The 15,240-nt window shown below is 39.4% G+C and overlaps 1 long non-coding RNA gene across 6 annotated transcripts in view; it reads right to left on the bottom strand.

Moving 5' to 3' along the window:
* The window catches only part of LOC142750216 (uncharacterized), a 212,875-nt gene that overhangs the window by 123,867 nt on the left and 73,768 nt on the right, over positions 1–15,240 (bottom strand). For 4 of the 6 annotated variants that reach the window (XR_012882587.1, XR_012882582.1, XR_012882585.1 and 1 more), the window contains 4 exons: positions 14,131–14,187; positions 12,718–12,812; positions 11,678–11,788; positions 9,423–9,479 (listed from right to left, as the gene is read on the bottom strand). This is a non-coding gene — a long non-coding RNA (uncharacterized LOC142750216). Of the gene's footprint in view, positions 1–7,983; positions 8,105–9,422; positions 9,480–11,677; positions 11,789–12,717; positions 12,813–14,130; positions 14,188–15,240 lie in introns of those variants that run through there. The other 2 variants (XR_012882584.1, XR_012882586.1) reach the window with 2 other exon arrangements.

The raw sequence follows: 15,240 nt of genomic DNA, 5'->3' as shown, positions 1-15,240 counted from the left end.
ATGTCAGTACAGGAATAATTCATACAGTGATGTCACAATACAGGAATAATGCATACAGTGAGGTCACAGTACAGGGATAATGCATACAGTGATGTCACAGTAAAGGGATAATAAACACAGTGATTTCACAGTACAGGAATAATGAATACAGTGATGGGATGTTACTGTATAGGGATAATTCACTCAGCAAAGATACGGCTCAGGAACCATTCTAACAGTGATGCCACGGTAGTAAGAAAATGCACATAGTGATGTCACAATACAGAAAAAATTACAGAATTGTGTCACATTATAGGGAAAATATACATAGTGATGTCACAGCATAGAAACAATGCTAAAAGTGATGACACAGTACAAGGATAATGCACTATGGATCTACTTCTTAAATAAAATGTATTTATAGATAGACTTTCTTGCTCGACCAGAACTAACCCCTGCACGGTTCTAAACAATTTAATAATATTATATAATAATATATTTACAATAAATAGTTACATGTTAACCACTAAAGCACCATAATCATCCAGGGATATTAAATATTAACCCAAAACTACCGTGTTTAATGTATATCAATATTAACCCCTTTCTTTACCTTAGACCACCAGGGGCATTAGGTATAAACTGCTAAAACACTTTAGACTACCAGGACTATGTTAAGAATACGACCACTAACCACCACATGTTGAAATGTATGATGCAATTTATGTTTAATCGGGCGAATATTGTGGCACCAAAGCACTTGGAAAGCCTTAGTTGGTAGGTGATACATGTCAAAGTAACATCCACATGAATGCCAGGACCCAAGATTTCCCAGCAGAACATTGCCCAGAGTACCACACTGCCTCCGCCGGCTTATCTTCTTCCCATAGTGCATCCTGGTGCCATCACTTCCCCAGATAAGCGACGCACACGCACCCGGCCACATGATGTAAAAAACGTGATTCATCAGACCAGGCTGCCTTCTTCAATTGCTTCATAGTCCAGTTCTTGTTAGGAAAACACCTGCTCCCTTAAGGTCGCTATGACGACTTCTCTAGCTTCTGGGCGGTTCTTCCTTTGCCTTGAGCCTATCTCTTTTCACTGTCCGACTGCCAATCAGCTGTGGGGTTGTATTAATGACTGTCTTTTCCACCTGTCCTTTGCTTGTGAATTTCCTCCTTTGGTTTCTGATCAAGCTTCTGACATCACCTGCACTTCTGATTCTAAACCTCGTGTACACTGACCTCGGCTTGTCTCCCATTTACTCTCTGCTTACTGATTTTGATTATACGCTGCCGGACGCTTTTGACCTTTTGCTATTCCTGATATCCGCTTGCCTTCTGTTTTGAACTTTCAGTTACCCTCTGGCTGTCTGATTTCCAGCTCAAGTTTGCCTGCATTGCAACTCTCGTCCCAGACTGCACACTGATAAGACAACCTGGGTTCTGAACAGCAAAGTCCATCCCACCTTGTGGTCGGCTCTGGCGAACACTTCAGAGTAGCCTTAAGACGCTGTCAGAGTGGTTGCGGTTTACGTGCACGCTCTCTCCCGGCAGACTCCAGCAGCCTCGAGGTAATTGCTAACATTCTAGTTCTGATGCTCACTTGCCCATTTTAGGAGCTTTCGGTGGTGGACAGAGGTCAGCACTCTAACCAGTCTGCAGCTACTCCCCGCCATTCGTAGCAAGCTGTGATGCTCTGCGTGTACTGACACCTTTCTATCATAGCCAGCAGTAACTTTTTTAGCAATTTGTGCTACATTATCTCTTCCGTGGAATCGGCCCAGATGGGCTAGTTTTCTCTCCCCAGGAGCATCAATGAGCCTTGGGCGCCCATGACCCTGTCACCAGTTTAGCGATTGTCCTTCCTTGGATCCCTTTTGATAGGTAGTGACCACTGTATACTGGAAAACCCTATAACCTGCCGTTGTGGAACTACTCGGATCCAGTTGTCTAGACATCCCAATTTGGCCCTTGTCAAATTCGCTCAGATTCTTACCCTTGCCTATTTTATCTGCTTCCTACACATCAACGTCAAGAACTGACTATTCACTTGCTGCCGAATATATTCCACCCCTTGTCAGGCACCATCGTAACTAGTTAATTAATGTTATTCACGTCACCTGTCAATGGTTTTAACATTATGGCTGATTGGTGTAGATTTTCTCCTAAAGCTAGAGTTCGTTTTATCCTAGGGACTATTTTAGTTTTTGTTTCTTTTTTGTTAAAGGGTAAATGGACCATCTAAGTTTACATAGTGTCTGCAGTAGAGGCGAAAATAAAAAGCATAATATAAATATATATATATATAAATATATATATATATAAATATATATATATATATATATATATATATATATATATAAATATAAATATCCATGTTACTGCAAAACCATAAAGTGCATATCAAACATACGTACACATAAGCCTCCGTTCACAATTGCATCACGGCTACTGGTTTGTTTGTTTTTTTACAAGAATAGATAGCACAGCTGTCTTCTCTATTCTGGCCATCAGAGGGCAAATAAAATCTGTTAAACTGGACCTAACTCCAGTGTGTGAACGCAGGTTTACTGGTAGAACCTGGGGCAGCATGGGGGCTCACAGGTTAAAAGGGTTTGTCCGCATTGGACAATCCCTTTTTGTTGGAAGGGTCCCTCGGCAATCAGCTGGTGTCCTCCTGTAACCAAAGCTGTAGTCTGTGGGTAGAGGCGTAGCTTAAAGCTCCTGGACATACCATGTGCCTGCTTCCAAGATAGTGTCTTCTAATGTGATAGTGTTCACTTTTACTGCAGCGCCACCACAGTGAAACATTACATATCCATGTAAAACACAGATGTGCTCAGTTAGGAGCGTAACTAGGAAAGACTGGCCCTCCCCTCCCCCTCGGTGCCACACACAGCCCCCCTTGTAGATAGTGCCCCCTGTAGATTGTGCCATATGCCATACAGCCCCCCATATAGTGTTATAGTAGTTCAAATAACTAATTGATTAACAATAATTTTGTATTGTATCAAATTTGAAAGTAATGCGGCCCAGCAACTTCCCATTTTTTCTATATGCGGCCCACTTACCCGGCCGAGTTTGAGACCCCTGGCATAGAGTTTGTATGTTCTCCACCGTATCTGTGTAGGTTTTCTCAATAGTAAATGAATAAACAAATTATAAATGCCACTCTGCCCACTACACTGCCAATATTCAAGTCTGAATCCTCAGAATAGGCCATCCATAGCTGATAAGTCGTGGTCCGACTCCCGGGACCCCCGCCGATCAACTGTTTTGAAGGGGGTGCATCGCTGCTTCCCCTTCATTTCTTGTTGCTCATTGTGAATTGTCAACACGGATGTAGCGGCGATTCACAGGTATTGCAGCCTTTTCTCTCATTCACTTCAATGGGAGAAGGCAGCAATACCTGTGAATCACTGCTATTTCCATGTCAATAATTCAGTGAGCAAGAAGAAATGAAGGGGAAGCAGCGCTCATACGAGTGATGCACCCTCTCCAAAACAGCTGATCGGTGGGGGCCCTGGGAGTCAGTCCCTGAGCCATCAACAAAGGTGCGGAAGCGCTCAGCTGGAGACGGCTCATGGACGTTTTATGTGAACCAACCTCAGCATAACCGGGATCACCAATCATAGCCGAAGAAGTAGGCCACTCAGCTGAGCGCTTCTGCACTTTCATTTCAGCGACGGTGGGGGTGTCCGCACCCGGACCTCACTGATCTAAACTTCCGATATGCCTCTATGAAAAGTTCAGATACTCTAAGGTCAATTACTGATTAAGTTGAAACACCATCATGCTCTCCTTAATAAAATGGGTCTGCAGAGGCCACTCATATGAAGCTTTCTCTTCATATGCCAGAAGTTGGCACAGGAGACGAAACCCTGGGCACAGATCACTTCTGCTGGGAGAGATGCTGGGCACCTACAGAATGTAGCGTCATGTATCTCTGTATATATAATCTGTTTATTCAATAGGTGTCAATCAAGCTTGAGCAGATTCTAGGTTGACCCTTCGTATGGGCTGCCAGCTGGGGCAGATATAGCAAGGGGCAATGGAGAAAAATTGCTGGTTTTTTTTTTTTTCCCTTAATTACCAGTTAATTAGCACTTTTGGATGTACCTAATAAACGACAGCCAATCATAGTTTCCCTCCTCTCTCCCAGGCTCATATTTAGCTCTTCAGAATGGCACAATGAAGAAATCTAATTATCACACACATGATTTCAATTCTGGATCTACAGGTTTGATTTTTTTATTTGATTCTTTGGGCTGGGGTCTAAATGATTAAGTGATAAATAAAATAGAGAAGGGGAAGGTTAGATCCAGCGCTTGGGTAGAGGTAAAACGGAAGAAAATTTCCAAGTTTAATTAAAGCTAGTTAAAAGTCCATGATAGTATGGTCCTGGTGTGTGGGTAATGAGAGGATGATCCTGTAGAAGCCTACGCGTTTCGGACGGTAGCGACGTCCTTAGTCTTGGCTGTATTGTAGTTTGAAACTGGCGCCCTAGTCTATTTATGCTATGTCCGGTATAGAGCAGCTGGGTCCTGATTGCGTTCCACTGCTTGATGTGTCATCTGGAACGCAAAACCGGAAGTGGGGATGCGTTCGTTCATGTCATAGTAAGTAATGTTCATATGTAGTGCTTAGTATATAGCAGAGTATTCTCGATGTTAATACTTAATGATATTAGAGATAGGTGTCTTGATTATACCATGTTATACTAAAGGTAGAAGTTTCGAAATATAAAACATGATTGATGGTCATGTGTGCGTTTCAGGTCTCGTAATCATGTGGAACGCAAGACGCCGGACCAATCACGGAAAGCCATCTGATCGGGCAAAAGACATCATCACATTCCGGCCGACATAATGGGTAAGAAATTAATTTATTAATATTAGATTAACTAATAATTTTAGTGGTGGTTTATGTAGGACATTGTTCATGATGTCGCCGGAACTTTAGGTTTTATAATTTGCCGTATAGGTGACGTAAGGGAAAGCCAGTTGGAAGTGTTAGGCTTGTTTATAGTTCTGATTATCACTGATTCATAAATAGGATCATAAGTGCATGTGTAAGGAAAAAGAGAGTGAAGTGCAGGCTAAAACAAAAATATGGAGAGCTAGTACATGTCAATAAACATATGTTGTACGAGTACTGCAGAGAGTGAGAGTTAAAATTACGGGTGGATGAATGGAGACTCTTAATATGAAGAAATTATCACATATGTTTTGGAGATATTGTGATACAGTTTGTTAGTGTTGTATGTTCTGGGAAGATAATGCACTACGTGGTTATCTTAGTTTCTTAATACTGGTACATGAGTTCCTTTTTTAGATTAAGGCCATCCGGAAATCTTGTCTTTAATCTGTATATCCAGAAAGCTTCTCTGAGGTGGGTTTTGTTAATTATATCGCCTCCTCTTTTTGGCAAGTGAATTTTTTCAATAGCATAACAAGAAAAACTCTTGGTTGTCCTGTTGTGTTTATGTATGAAGTGTTTTGATGCATTTGAAATGTTGACAATATTGGGATTCCTGATGTAGCTGAGATGTTCCAGTATTCTAGTTTTGAGTTTTCTGTTAGTGCAGCCCACATATTTCAATTTGCAATCTGTACACTCAATAATGTAAATAACGGATTCTGTGTTACAGTTAATGTAATTTTGAATAAGAAATGTGTCTGTATGAGTAGAATTGCAGAAATTTTTGGTGGGGTGTGCATAAGTACAAACTTTGCAGGGGTGTTGGCCACACTTGAAAAAACCTTTTGTTTCTAACCATGTTGTTTTTGTTAAATCTTTAGAACTGAAATAGGATGGAGAAAGGACGCTGCCTAAGGATGGCGCTTTACGAGCTACCACTCTAATTCCTCCTGCTAGGATGGTGCGCAGATTATCATCCTCCATAAGGATTGGTAAGTATTGGTTGACTAAGTTTTTGATTTGGCAAAATTGGTTGCTCTGTTGGAGGATTAATGTAGGCTGACTTTTAGTGGTTTGCTTGGTGGTAGTTTTATTGTGGTATTGGAGTAGTTGAGTTCTTGGTTTTTTTGACATAATGTCACTCGCTCGTTTGAGTGACCATTGGGGATATCCCCTTTTTGAGAGTCTAGATTTGATTTGTTCTTCTTCTAGTTTAAATTGATCGTGTGAACTGCAGTTTCGTTTTGCCCGATGCATCTCTCCTAATGGTATAGCTCGAATGGTTTGCTTGGAATGGTTACTCTTAGCATGGAGTATATTGTTGGATGCTGTGGGTTTGCGGTATGTTTTGGTGGATATAGTTTGGCCTGCTATGCCGCTTAGCATTAGGTCCAGAAAAACAATTTTAGTGGTATCATAATTGTATGTGAATTTAAGATTACATTGATTGTGATTCAGATTTTCAACAAAGTCTGGGATGATATTAGTGTCCCCTTTCCATATAAGTAAGATGTCATCAATGTATCTACCGTACCATTCAATGTAAGTACCATATTGATTATTGCTGGAGAAGATGTGGGACTCTTCCCACCACGACATGACCAAATTTGCCACTGAGGGGGAAAATTTAGCCCCCATGGATACCCCTCTTAATTGTAAATAATATTTTTCATCAAATTTAAAGTAGTTGTTAGTCATTAGAAATGCTAAGACTTCCAAGATGTATGTTTGGAATTTTTTATCATAACTGCTGTGTATGGATAGATATTCTTCCAAAGCAGTGTAGGCTATTTGATGGGGAATTGAGGTATATAGTGAGACCACATCACATGTGAGCCAAGTAAATTTTTCTTGCCACCGTACATTATGCAGAGAATTGAGAACATTTTTGGTGTCGCTGAGGAAACCTGGTGTACTTTGTACCAATGGTTGTAACAGTGTGTCAAGCCATTCCGATAATCTCTCTAGTATTGATCCGATACCAGAGACTATAGGTCTCATAGGTGGAGGAAAAATTTCTTTGTGTATCTTAGGCAATGCGTGGATTATCGGAGTGATGGGTTGTTCAATATAGATGAAATCCAACTGTTTTTGAGTAATAAATCCTTGTATTAGGCCATCATTGAGTAATTTCTTCATTTTGATTTTAATTGTTTCTACTGGATTATTTTCCAGATTTTTGTAAGTTGTTTCATCCGATAGCATGGTCATGATTGATGATTTGTAGTCATGCTTGTTCATCACCGTTACATTTCCGCCTTTATCTGACATCTTAATTATTATTTCTTTATTGTCCTGTAAAGATTTAACTGCTTCTTTCTGACCGATGGTCATGTTAATTTGTTGTTGTTGAGTTTTAAGTCCATCTGCTAGAATTTGAAGTTCTTTTTCCAGTACCAGTTGGAATTCGTCCATTGAATTAGTCCGTGAACTAATTGGATAATATTTCGGATTTGATGTTTCAAAGTTAGCAGCAGTATTAATTGTTTGTTTGGGTTTTTCGGTGCACAAGTGTTCTAAGCACACAATAGTTGATAGTTCCTGAAATGTGAATTCAGGCTGGACATGAGATGTGCCTGCTGATGACTCTTCAGTGATGTTGACGGTGTTTGATGAGGATGTCATGCTGTCGGTATCCTCCTTAGTAATTCCTGGTGTAAGGAAATGTTTTTTAACCGTCAAGTTACGGATAAATTTATTAATATCCAGAATTGTATTAAACAAATTGAAGTTATTTTTTGGGGCAAAATTTAGGCCCAATGATAATTTCTTCATATCAAGAGTCTCCATTCATCCACCCGTAATTTTAACTCTCACTCTCTGCAGTACTCGTACAACATATGTTTATTGACATGTACTAGCTCTCCATATTTTTGTTTTAGCCTGCACTTCACTCTCTTTTTCCTTACACATGCACTTATGATCCTATTTATGAATCAGTGATAATCAGAACTATAAACAAGCCTAACACTTCCAACTGGCTTTCCCTTACGTCACCTATACGGCAAATTATAAAACCTAAAGTTCCGGCGACATCATGAACAATGTCCTACATAAACCACCACTAAAATTATTAGTTAATCTAATATTAATAAATTAATTTCTTACCCATTATGTCGGCCGGAATGTGATGATGTCTTTTGCCCGATCAGATGGCTTTCCGTGATTGGTCCGGCGTCTTGCGTTCCACATGATTACGAGACCTGAAACGCACACATGACCATCAATCATGTTTTATATTTCGAAACTTCTACCTTTAGTATAACATGGTATAATCAAGACACCTATCTCTAATATCATTAAGTATTAACATCGAGAATACTCTGCTATATACTAAGCACTACATATGAACATTACTTACTATGACATGAACGAACGCATCCCCACTTCCGGTTTTGCGTTCCAGATGACACATCAAGCAGTGGAACGCAATCAGGACCCAGCTGCTCTATACCGGACATAGCATAAATAGACTAGGGCGCCAGTTTCAAACTACAATACAGCCAAGACTAAGGACGTCGCTACCGTCCGAAACGCGTAGGCTTCTACAGGATCATCCTCTCATTACCCACACACCAGGACCATACTATCATGGACTTTTAACTAGCTTTAATTAAACTTGGAAATTTTCTTCCGTTTTACCTCTACCCAAGCGCTGGATCTAACCTTCCCCTTCTCTGCTTCTGCTGCGTGTGCCGACACGAAAAGGATCCGGGCGCAGACAGCGACACTCATACTGTGCCAGGTGAGCTGGAGGATTCCTCCCCTTGTTTCTACTACTACGAAATCGGTTCTTCCTCTCGCGCTCACATCTGTCAAAGTTGTCCATATTCATTTTACAGTGAGCTAAGCAGAATATCTGTGCATACTGTTGTTACTTGTTATATATTTTTTCTACCTATTGGTGTGCCTCATGGGTCAATGAAAGCCTGCATCAACCAAGGAAAAACTACCATGCAATTATATACGTGACATCACGATCACGTCTGATACTAGCTTGCATTAAGCTATAACAAAATTTACTCAATACGCTGGCTATATTCGAATCTATTTGTTTTTAACTCACTATATCAAGGCGGTGTATATTTTGGAGACTCTCAGAAAACAGAAAGGTCGTTACAAACATATCTTATTACATGGCTAACGAAGTTCAGCTAACACGCACAGAATTAGCAGAGAAGGTATTTGGTGCTAATAATTTTCTGACTGAAAATGAATCCAACATGGAGGACCTATTCCATGGTCTTGAAAAACACCTGGCACAACAAGCCAAAATTTGGTGGGATCTCACCACCCTCAAGAACTATATTGCGAAGGACATGATCCCTAGAGGCCTTAGACTACGTAAAACACCTACTTTCATCTACACTGAAGATTTCATCAAAGAGTGGAATGACACACTATCAAACTGTTCCATTAAATTAATGAAATTGATAACTAAGCAGGAAGAAACAAAACTACAAGAACTAGACACACAAATATCGGAAAGTAGAAAACAGTTAGAGGCTTTTTCCAGCTCACCCTCCTTTTCCCTCCTCCAGTCACGAACATCATTGGCCATTGATAAACTCGATCGTTCTATAGCAGAAACGAAGAAAAATAAGTTCAAACGAGATACTAAAGATTATGCATTAAATGAAATCTACACCTGGAACAAGAGAGAAAGAAACTACAACAGACCTAGACCCATCCTAAAGAAACGAAATACTCAATACCAACAGTATAAAGATCTACCTAACAGAGTAAGCTTCAGTTCGACAGAGCTAGACTCAGCTGAAGGTTTCTCAGAGGAAGAAAACATGAGAACACGGTCTTTTTCTAACCACAGACAAGACGCTACAGGTCATCAGTCAAAAAACGAGGAAGGAGGGGCGGTAGGAAACACAAACAGACAAAATCAGGAACAAAACCGTCGCCTCCGTCCACGAAAATTTCAACATTATTAGAGTCAAATGTTACCAACCTATCCTCCATATCCCTAACCAAGGAACAAAATCAAGTATTATCATTGGGCCTAAATTTTGCCCCAAAAAATAACTTCAATTTGTTTAATACAATTCTGGATATTAATAAATTTATCCGTAACTTGACGGTTAAAAAACATTTCCTTACACCAGGAATTACTAAGGAGGATACCGACAGCATGACATCCTCATCAAACACCGTCAACATCACTGAAGAGTCATCAGCAGGCACATCTCATGTCCAGCCTGAATTCACATTTCAGGAACTATCAACTATTGTGTGCTTAGAACACTTGTGCACCGAAAAACCCAAACAAACAATTAATACTGCTGCTAACTTTGAAACATCAAATCCGAAATATTATCCAATTAGTTCACGGACTAATTCAATGGACGAATTCCAACTGGTACTGGAAAAAGAACTTCAAATTCTAGCAGATGGACTTAAAACTCAACAACAACAAATTAACATGACCATCGGTCAGAAAGAAGCAGTTAAATCTTTACAGGACAATAAAGAAATAATAATTAAGATGTCAGATAAAGGCGGAAATGTAACGGTGATGAACAAGCATGACTACAAATCATCAATCATGACCATGCTATCGGATGAAACAACTTACAAAAATCTGGAAAATAATCCAGTAGAAACAATTAAAATCAAAATGAAGAAATTACTCAATGATGGCCTAATACAAGGATTTATTACTCAAAAACAGTTGGATTTCATCTATATTGAACAACCCATCACTCCGATAATCCACGCATTGCCTAAGATACACAAAGAAATTTTTCCTCCACCTATGAGACCTATAGTCTCTGGTATCGGATCAATACTAGAGAGATTATCGGAATGGCTTGACACACTGTTACAACCATTGGTACAAAGTACACCAGGTTTCCTCAGCGACACCAAAAATGTTCTCAATTCTCTGCATAATGTACGGTGGCAAGAAAAATTTACTTGGCTCACATGTGATGTGGTCTCACTATATACCTCAATTCCCCATCAAATAGCCTACACTGCTTTGGAAGAATATCTATCCATACACAGCAGTTATGATAAAAAATTCCAAACATACATCTTGGAAGTCTTAGCATTTCTAATGACTAACAACTACTTTAAATTTGATGAAAAATATTATTTACAATTAAGAGGGGTATCCATGGGGGCTAAATTTTCCCCCTCAGTGGCAAATTTGGTCATGTCGTGGTGGGAAGAGTCCCACATCTTCTCCAGCAATAATCAATATGGTACTTACATTGAATGGTACGGTAGATACATTGATGACATCTTACTTATATGGAAAGGGGACACTAATATCATCCCAGACTTTGTTGAAAATCTGAATCACAATCAATGTAATCTTAAATTCACATACAATTATGATACCACTAAAATTGTTTTTCTGGACCTAATGCTAAGCGGCATAGCAGGCCAAACTATATCCACCAAAACATACCGCAAACCCACAGCATCCAACAATATACTCCATGCTAAGAGTAACCATTCCAAGCAAACCATTCGAGCTATACCATTAGGAGAGATGCATCGGGCAAAACGAAACTGCAGTTCACACGATCAATTTAAACTAGAAGAAGAACAAATCAAATCTAGACTCTCAAAAAGGGGATATCCCCAATGGTCACTCAAACGAGCGAGTGACATTATGTCAAAAAAACCAAGAACTCAACTACTCCAATACCACAATAAAACTACCACCAAGCAAACCACTAAAAGTCAGCCTACATTAATCCTCCAACAGAGCAACCAATTTTGCCAAATCAAAAACTTAGTCAACCAATACTTACCAATCCTTATGGAGGATGATAATCTGCGCACCATCCTAGCAGGAGGAATTAGAGTGGTAGCTCGTAAAGCGCCATCCTTAGGCAGCGTCCTTTCTCCATCCTATTTCAGTTCTAAAGATTTAACAAAAACAACATGGTTAGAAACAAAAGGTTTTTTCAAGTGTGGCCAACACCCCTGCAAAGTTTGTACTTATGCACACCCCACCAAAAATTTCTGCAATTCTACTCATACAGACACATTTCTTATTCAAAATTACATTAACTGTAACACAGAATCCGTTATTTACATTATTGAGTGTACAGATTGCAAATTGAAATATGTGGGCTGCACTAACAGAAAACTCAAAACTAGAATACTGGAACATCTCAGCTACATCAGGAATCCCAATATTGTCAACATTTCAAATGCATCAAAACACTTCATACATAAACACAACAGGACAACCAAGAGTTTTTCTTGTTATGCTATTGAAAAAATTCACTTGCCAAAAAGAGGAGGCGATATAATTAACAAAACCCACCTCAGAGAAGCTTTCTGGATATACAGATTAAAGACAAGATTTCCGGATGGCCTTAATCTAAAAAAGGAACTCATGTACCAGTATTAAGAAACTAAGATAACCACGTAGTGCATTATCTTCCCAGAACATACAACACTAACAAACTGTATCACAATATCTCCAAAACATATGTGATAATTTCTTCATATCAAGAGTCTCCATTCATCCACCCGTAATTTTAACTCTCACTCTCTGCAGTACTCGTACAACATATGTTTATTGACATGTACTAGCTCTCCATATTTTTGTTTTAGCCTGCACTTCACTCTCTTTTTCCTTACACATGCACTTATGATCCTATTTATGAATCAGTGATAATCAGAACTATAAACAAGCCTAACACTTCCAACTGGCTTTCCCTTACGTCACCTATACGGCAAATTATAAAACCTAAAGTTCCGGCGACATCATGAACAATGTCCTACATAAACCACCACTAAAATTATTAGTTAATCTAATATTAATAAATTAATTTCTTACCCATTATGTCGGCCGGAATGTGATGATGTCTTTTGCCCGATCAGATGGCTTTCCGTGATTGGTCCGGCGTCTTGCGTTCCACATGATTACGAGACCTGAAACGCACACATGACCATCAATCATGTTTTATATTTCGAAACTTCTACCTTTAGTATAACATGGTATAATCAAGACACCTATCTCTAATATCATTAAGTATTAACATCGAGAATACTCTGCTATATACTAAGCACTACATATGAACATTACTTACTATGACATGAACGAACGCATCCCCACTTCCGGTTTTGCGTTCCAGATGACACATCAAGCAGTGGAACGCAATCAGGACCCAGCTGCTCTATACCGGACATAGCATAAATAGACTAGGGCGCCAGTTTCAAACTACAATACAGCCAAGACTAAGGACGTCGCTACCGTCCGAAACGCGTAGGCTTCTACAGGATCATCCTCTCATTACCCACACACCAGGACCATACTATCATGGACTTTTAACTAGCTTTAATTAAACTTGGAAATTTTCTTCCGTTTTACCTCTACCCAAGCGCTGGATCTAACCTTCCCCTTCTCTGCTTCTGCTGCGTGTGCCGACACGAAAAGGATCCGGGCGCAGACAGCGACACTCATACTGTGCCAGGTGAGCTGGAGGATTCCTCCCCTTGTTTCTACTACTACGAAATCGGTTCTTCCTCTCGCGCTCACATCTGTCAAAGTTGTCCATATTCATTTTACAGTGAGCTAAGCAGAATATCTGTGCATACTGTTGTTACTTGTTATATATTTTTTCTACCTATTGGTGTGCCTCATGGGTCAATGAAAGCCTGCATCAACCAAGGAAAAACTACCATGCAATTATATACGTGACATCACGATCACGTCTGATACTAGCTTGCATTAAGCTATAACAAAATTTACTCAATACGCTGGCTATATTCGAATCTATTTGTTTTTAACTCACTATATCAAGGCGGTGTATATTTTGGAGACTCTCAGAAAACAGAAAGGTCGTTACAAACATATCTTATTACATGGCTAACGAAGTTCAGCTAACACGCACAGAATTAGCAGAGAAGGTATTTGGTGCTAATAATTTTCTGACTGAAAATGAATCCAACATGGAGGACCTATTCCATGGTCTTGAAAAACACCTGGCACAACAAGCCAAAATTTGGTGGGATCTCACCACCCTCAAGAACTATATTGCGAAGGACATGATCCCTAGAGGCCTTAGACTACGTAAAACACCTACTTTCATCTACACTGAAGATTTCATCAAAGAGTGGAATGACACACTATCAAACTGTTCCATTAAATTAATGAAATTGATAACTAAGCAGGAAGAAACAAAACTACAAGAACTAGACACACAAATATCGGAAAGTAGAAAACAGTTAGAGGCTTTTTCCAGCTCACCCTCCTTTTCCCTCCTCCAGTCACGAACATCATTGGCCATTGATAAACTCGATCGTTCTATAGCAGAAACGAAGAAAAATAAGTTCAAACGAGATACTAAAGATTATGCATTAAATGAAATCTACACCTGGAACAAGAGAGAAAGAAACTACAACAGACCTAGACCCATCCTAAAGAAACGAAATACTCAATACCAACAGTATAAAGATCTACCTAACAGAGTAAGCTTCAGTTCGACAGAGCTAGACTCAGCTGAAGGTTTCTCAGAGGAAGAAAACATGAGAACACGGTCTTTTTCTAACCACAGACAAGACGCTACAGGTCATCAGTCAAAAAACGAGGAAGGAGGGGCGGTAGGAAACACAAACAGACAAAATCAGGAACAAAACCGTCGCCTCCGTCCACGAAAATTTCAACATTATTAGAGTCAAATGTTACCAACCTATCCTCCATATCCCTAACCAAGGAACAAAATCAAGTATTATCATTGGGCCTAAATTTTGCCCCAAAAAATAACTTCAATTTGTTTAATACAATTCTGGATATTAATAAATTTATCCGTAACTTGACGGTTAAAAAACATTTCCTTACACCAGGAATTACTAAGGAGGATACCGACAGCATGACATCCTCATCAAACACCGTCAACATCACTGAAGAGTCATCAGCAGGCACATCTCATGTCCAGCCTGAATTCACATTTCAGGAACTATCAACTATTGTGTGCTTAGAACACTTGTGCACCGAAAAACCCAAACAAACAATTAATACTGCTGCTAACTTTGAAACATCAAATCCGAAATATTATCCAATTAGTTCACGGACTAATTCAATGGACGAATTCCAACTGGTACTGGAAAAAGAACTTCAAATTCTAGCAGATGGACTTAAAACTCAACAACAACAAATTAACATGACCATCGGTCAGAAAGAAGCAGTTAAATCTTTACAGGACAATAAAGAAATAATAATTAAGATGTCAGATAAAGGCGGAAATGTAACGGTGATGAACAAGCATGACTACAAATCATCAATCATGACCATGCTATCGGATGAAACAACTTACAAAAATCTGGAAAATAATCCAGTAGAAACAATTAAAATCAAAAT

The sequence above is a fragment of the Rhinoderma darwinii genome, chromosome 3 (assembly GCF_050947455.1).
Source record: "Rhinoderma darwinii isolate aRhiDar2 chromosome 3, aRhiDar2.hap1, whole genome shotgun sequence".
Taxonomy (NCBI): Eukaryota; Metazoa; Chordata; class Amphibia; order Anura; family Rhinodermatidae; genus Rhinoderma; species Rhinoderma darwinii.
This window is presented reverse-complemented; position numbering and strand designations above follow the sequence as displayed.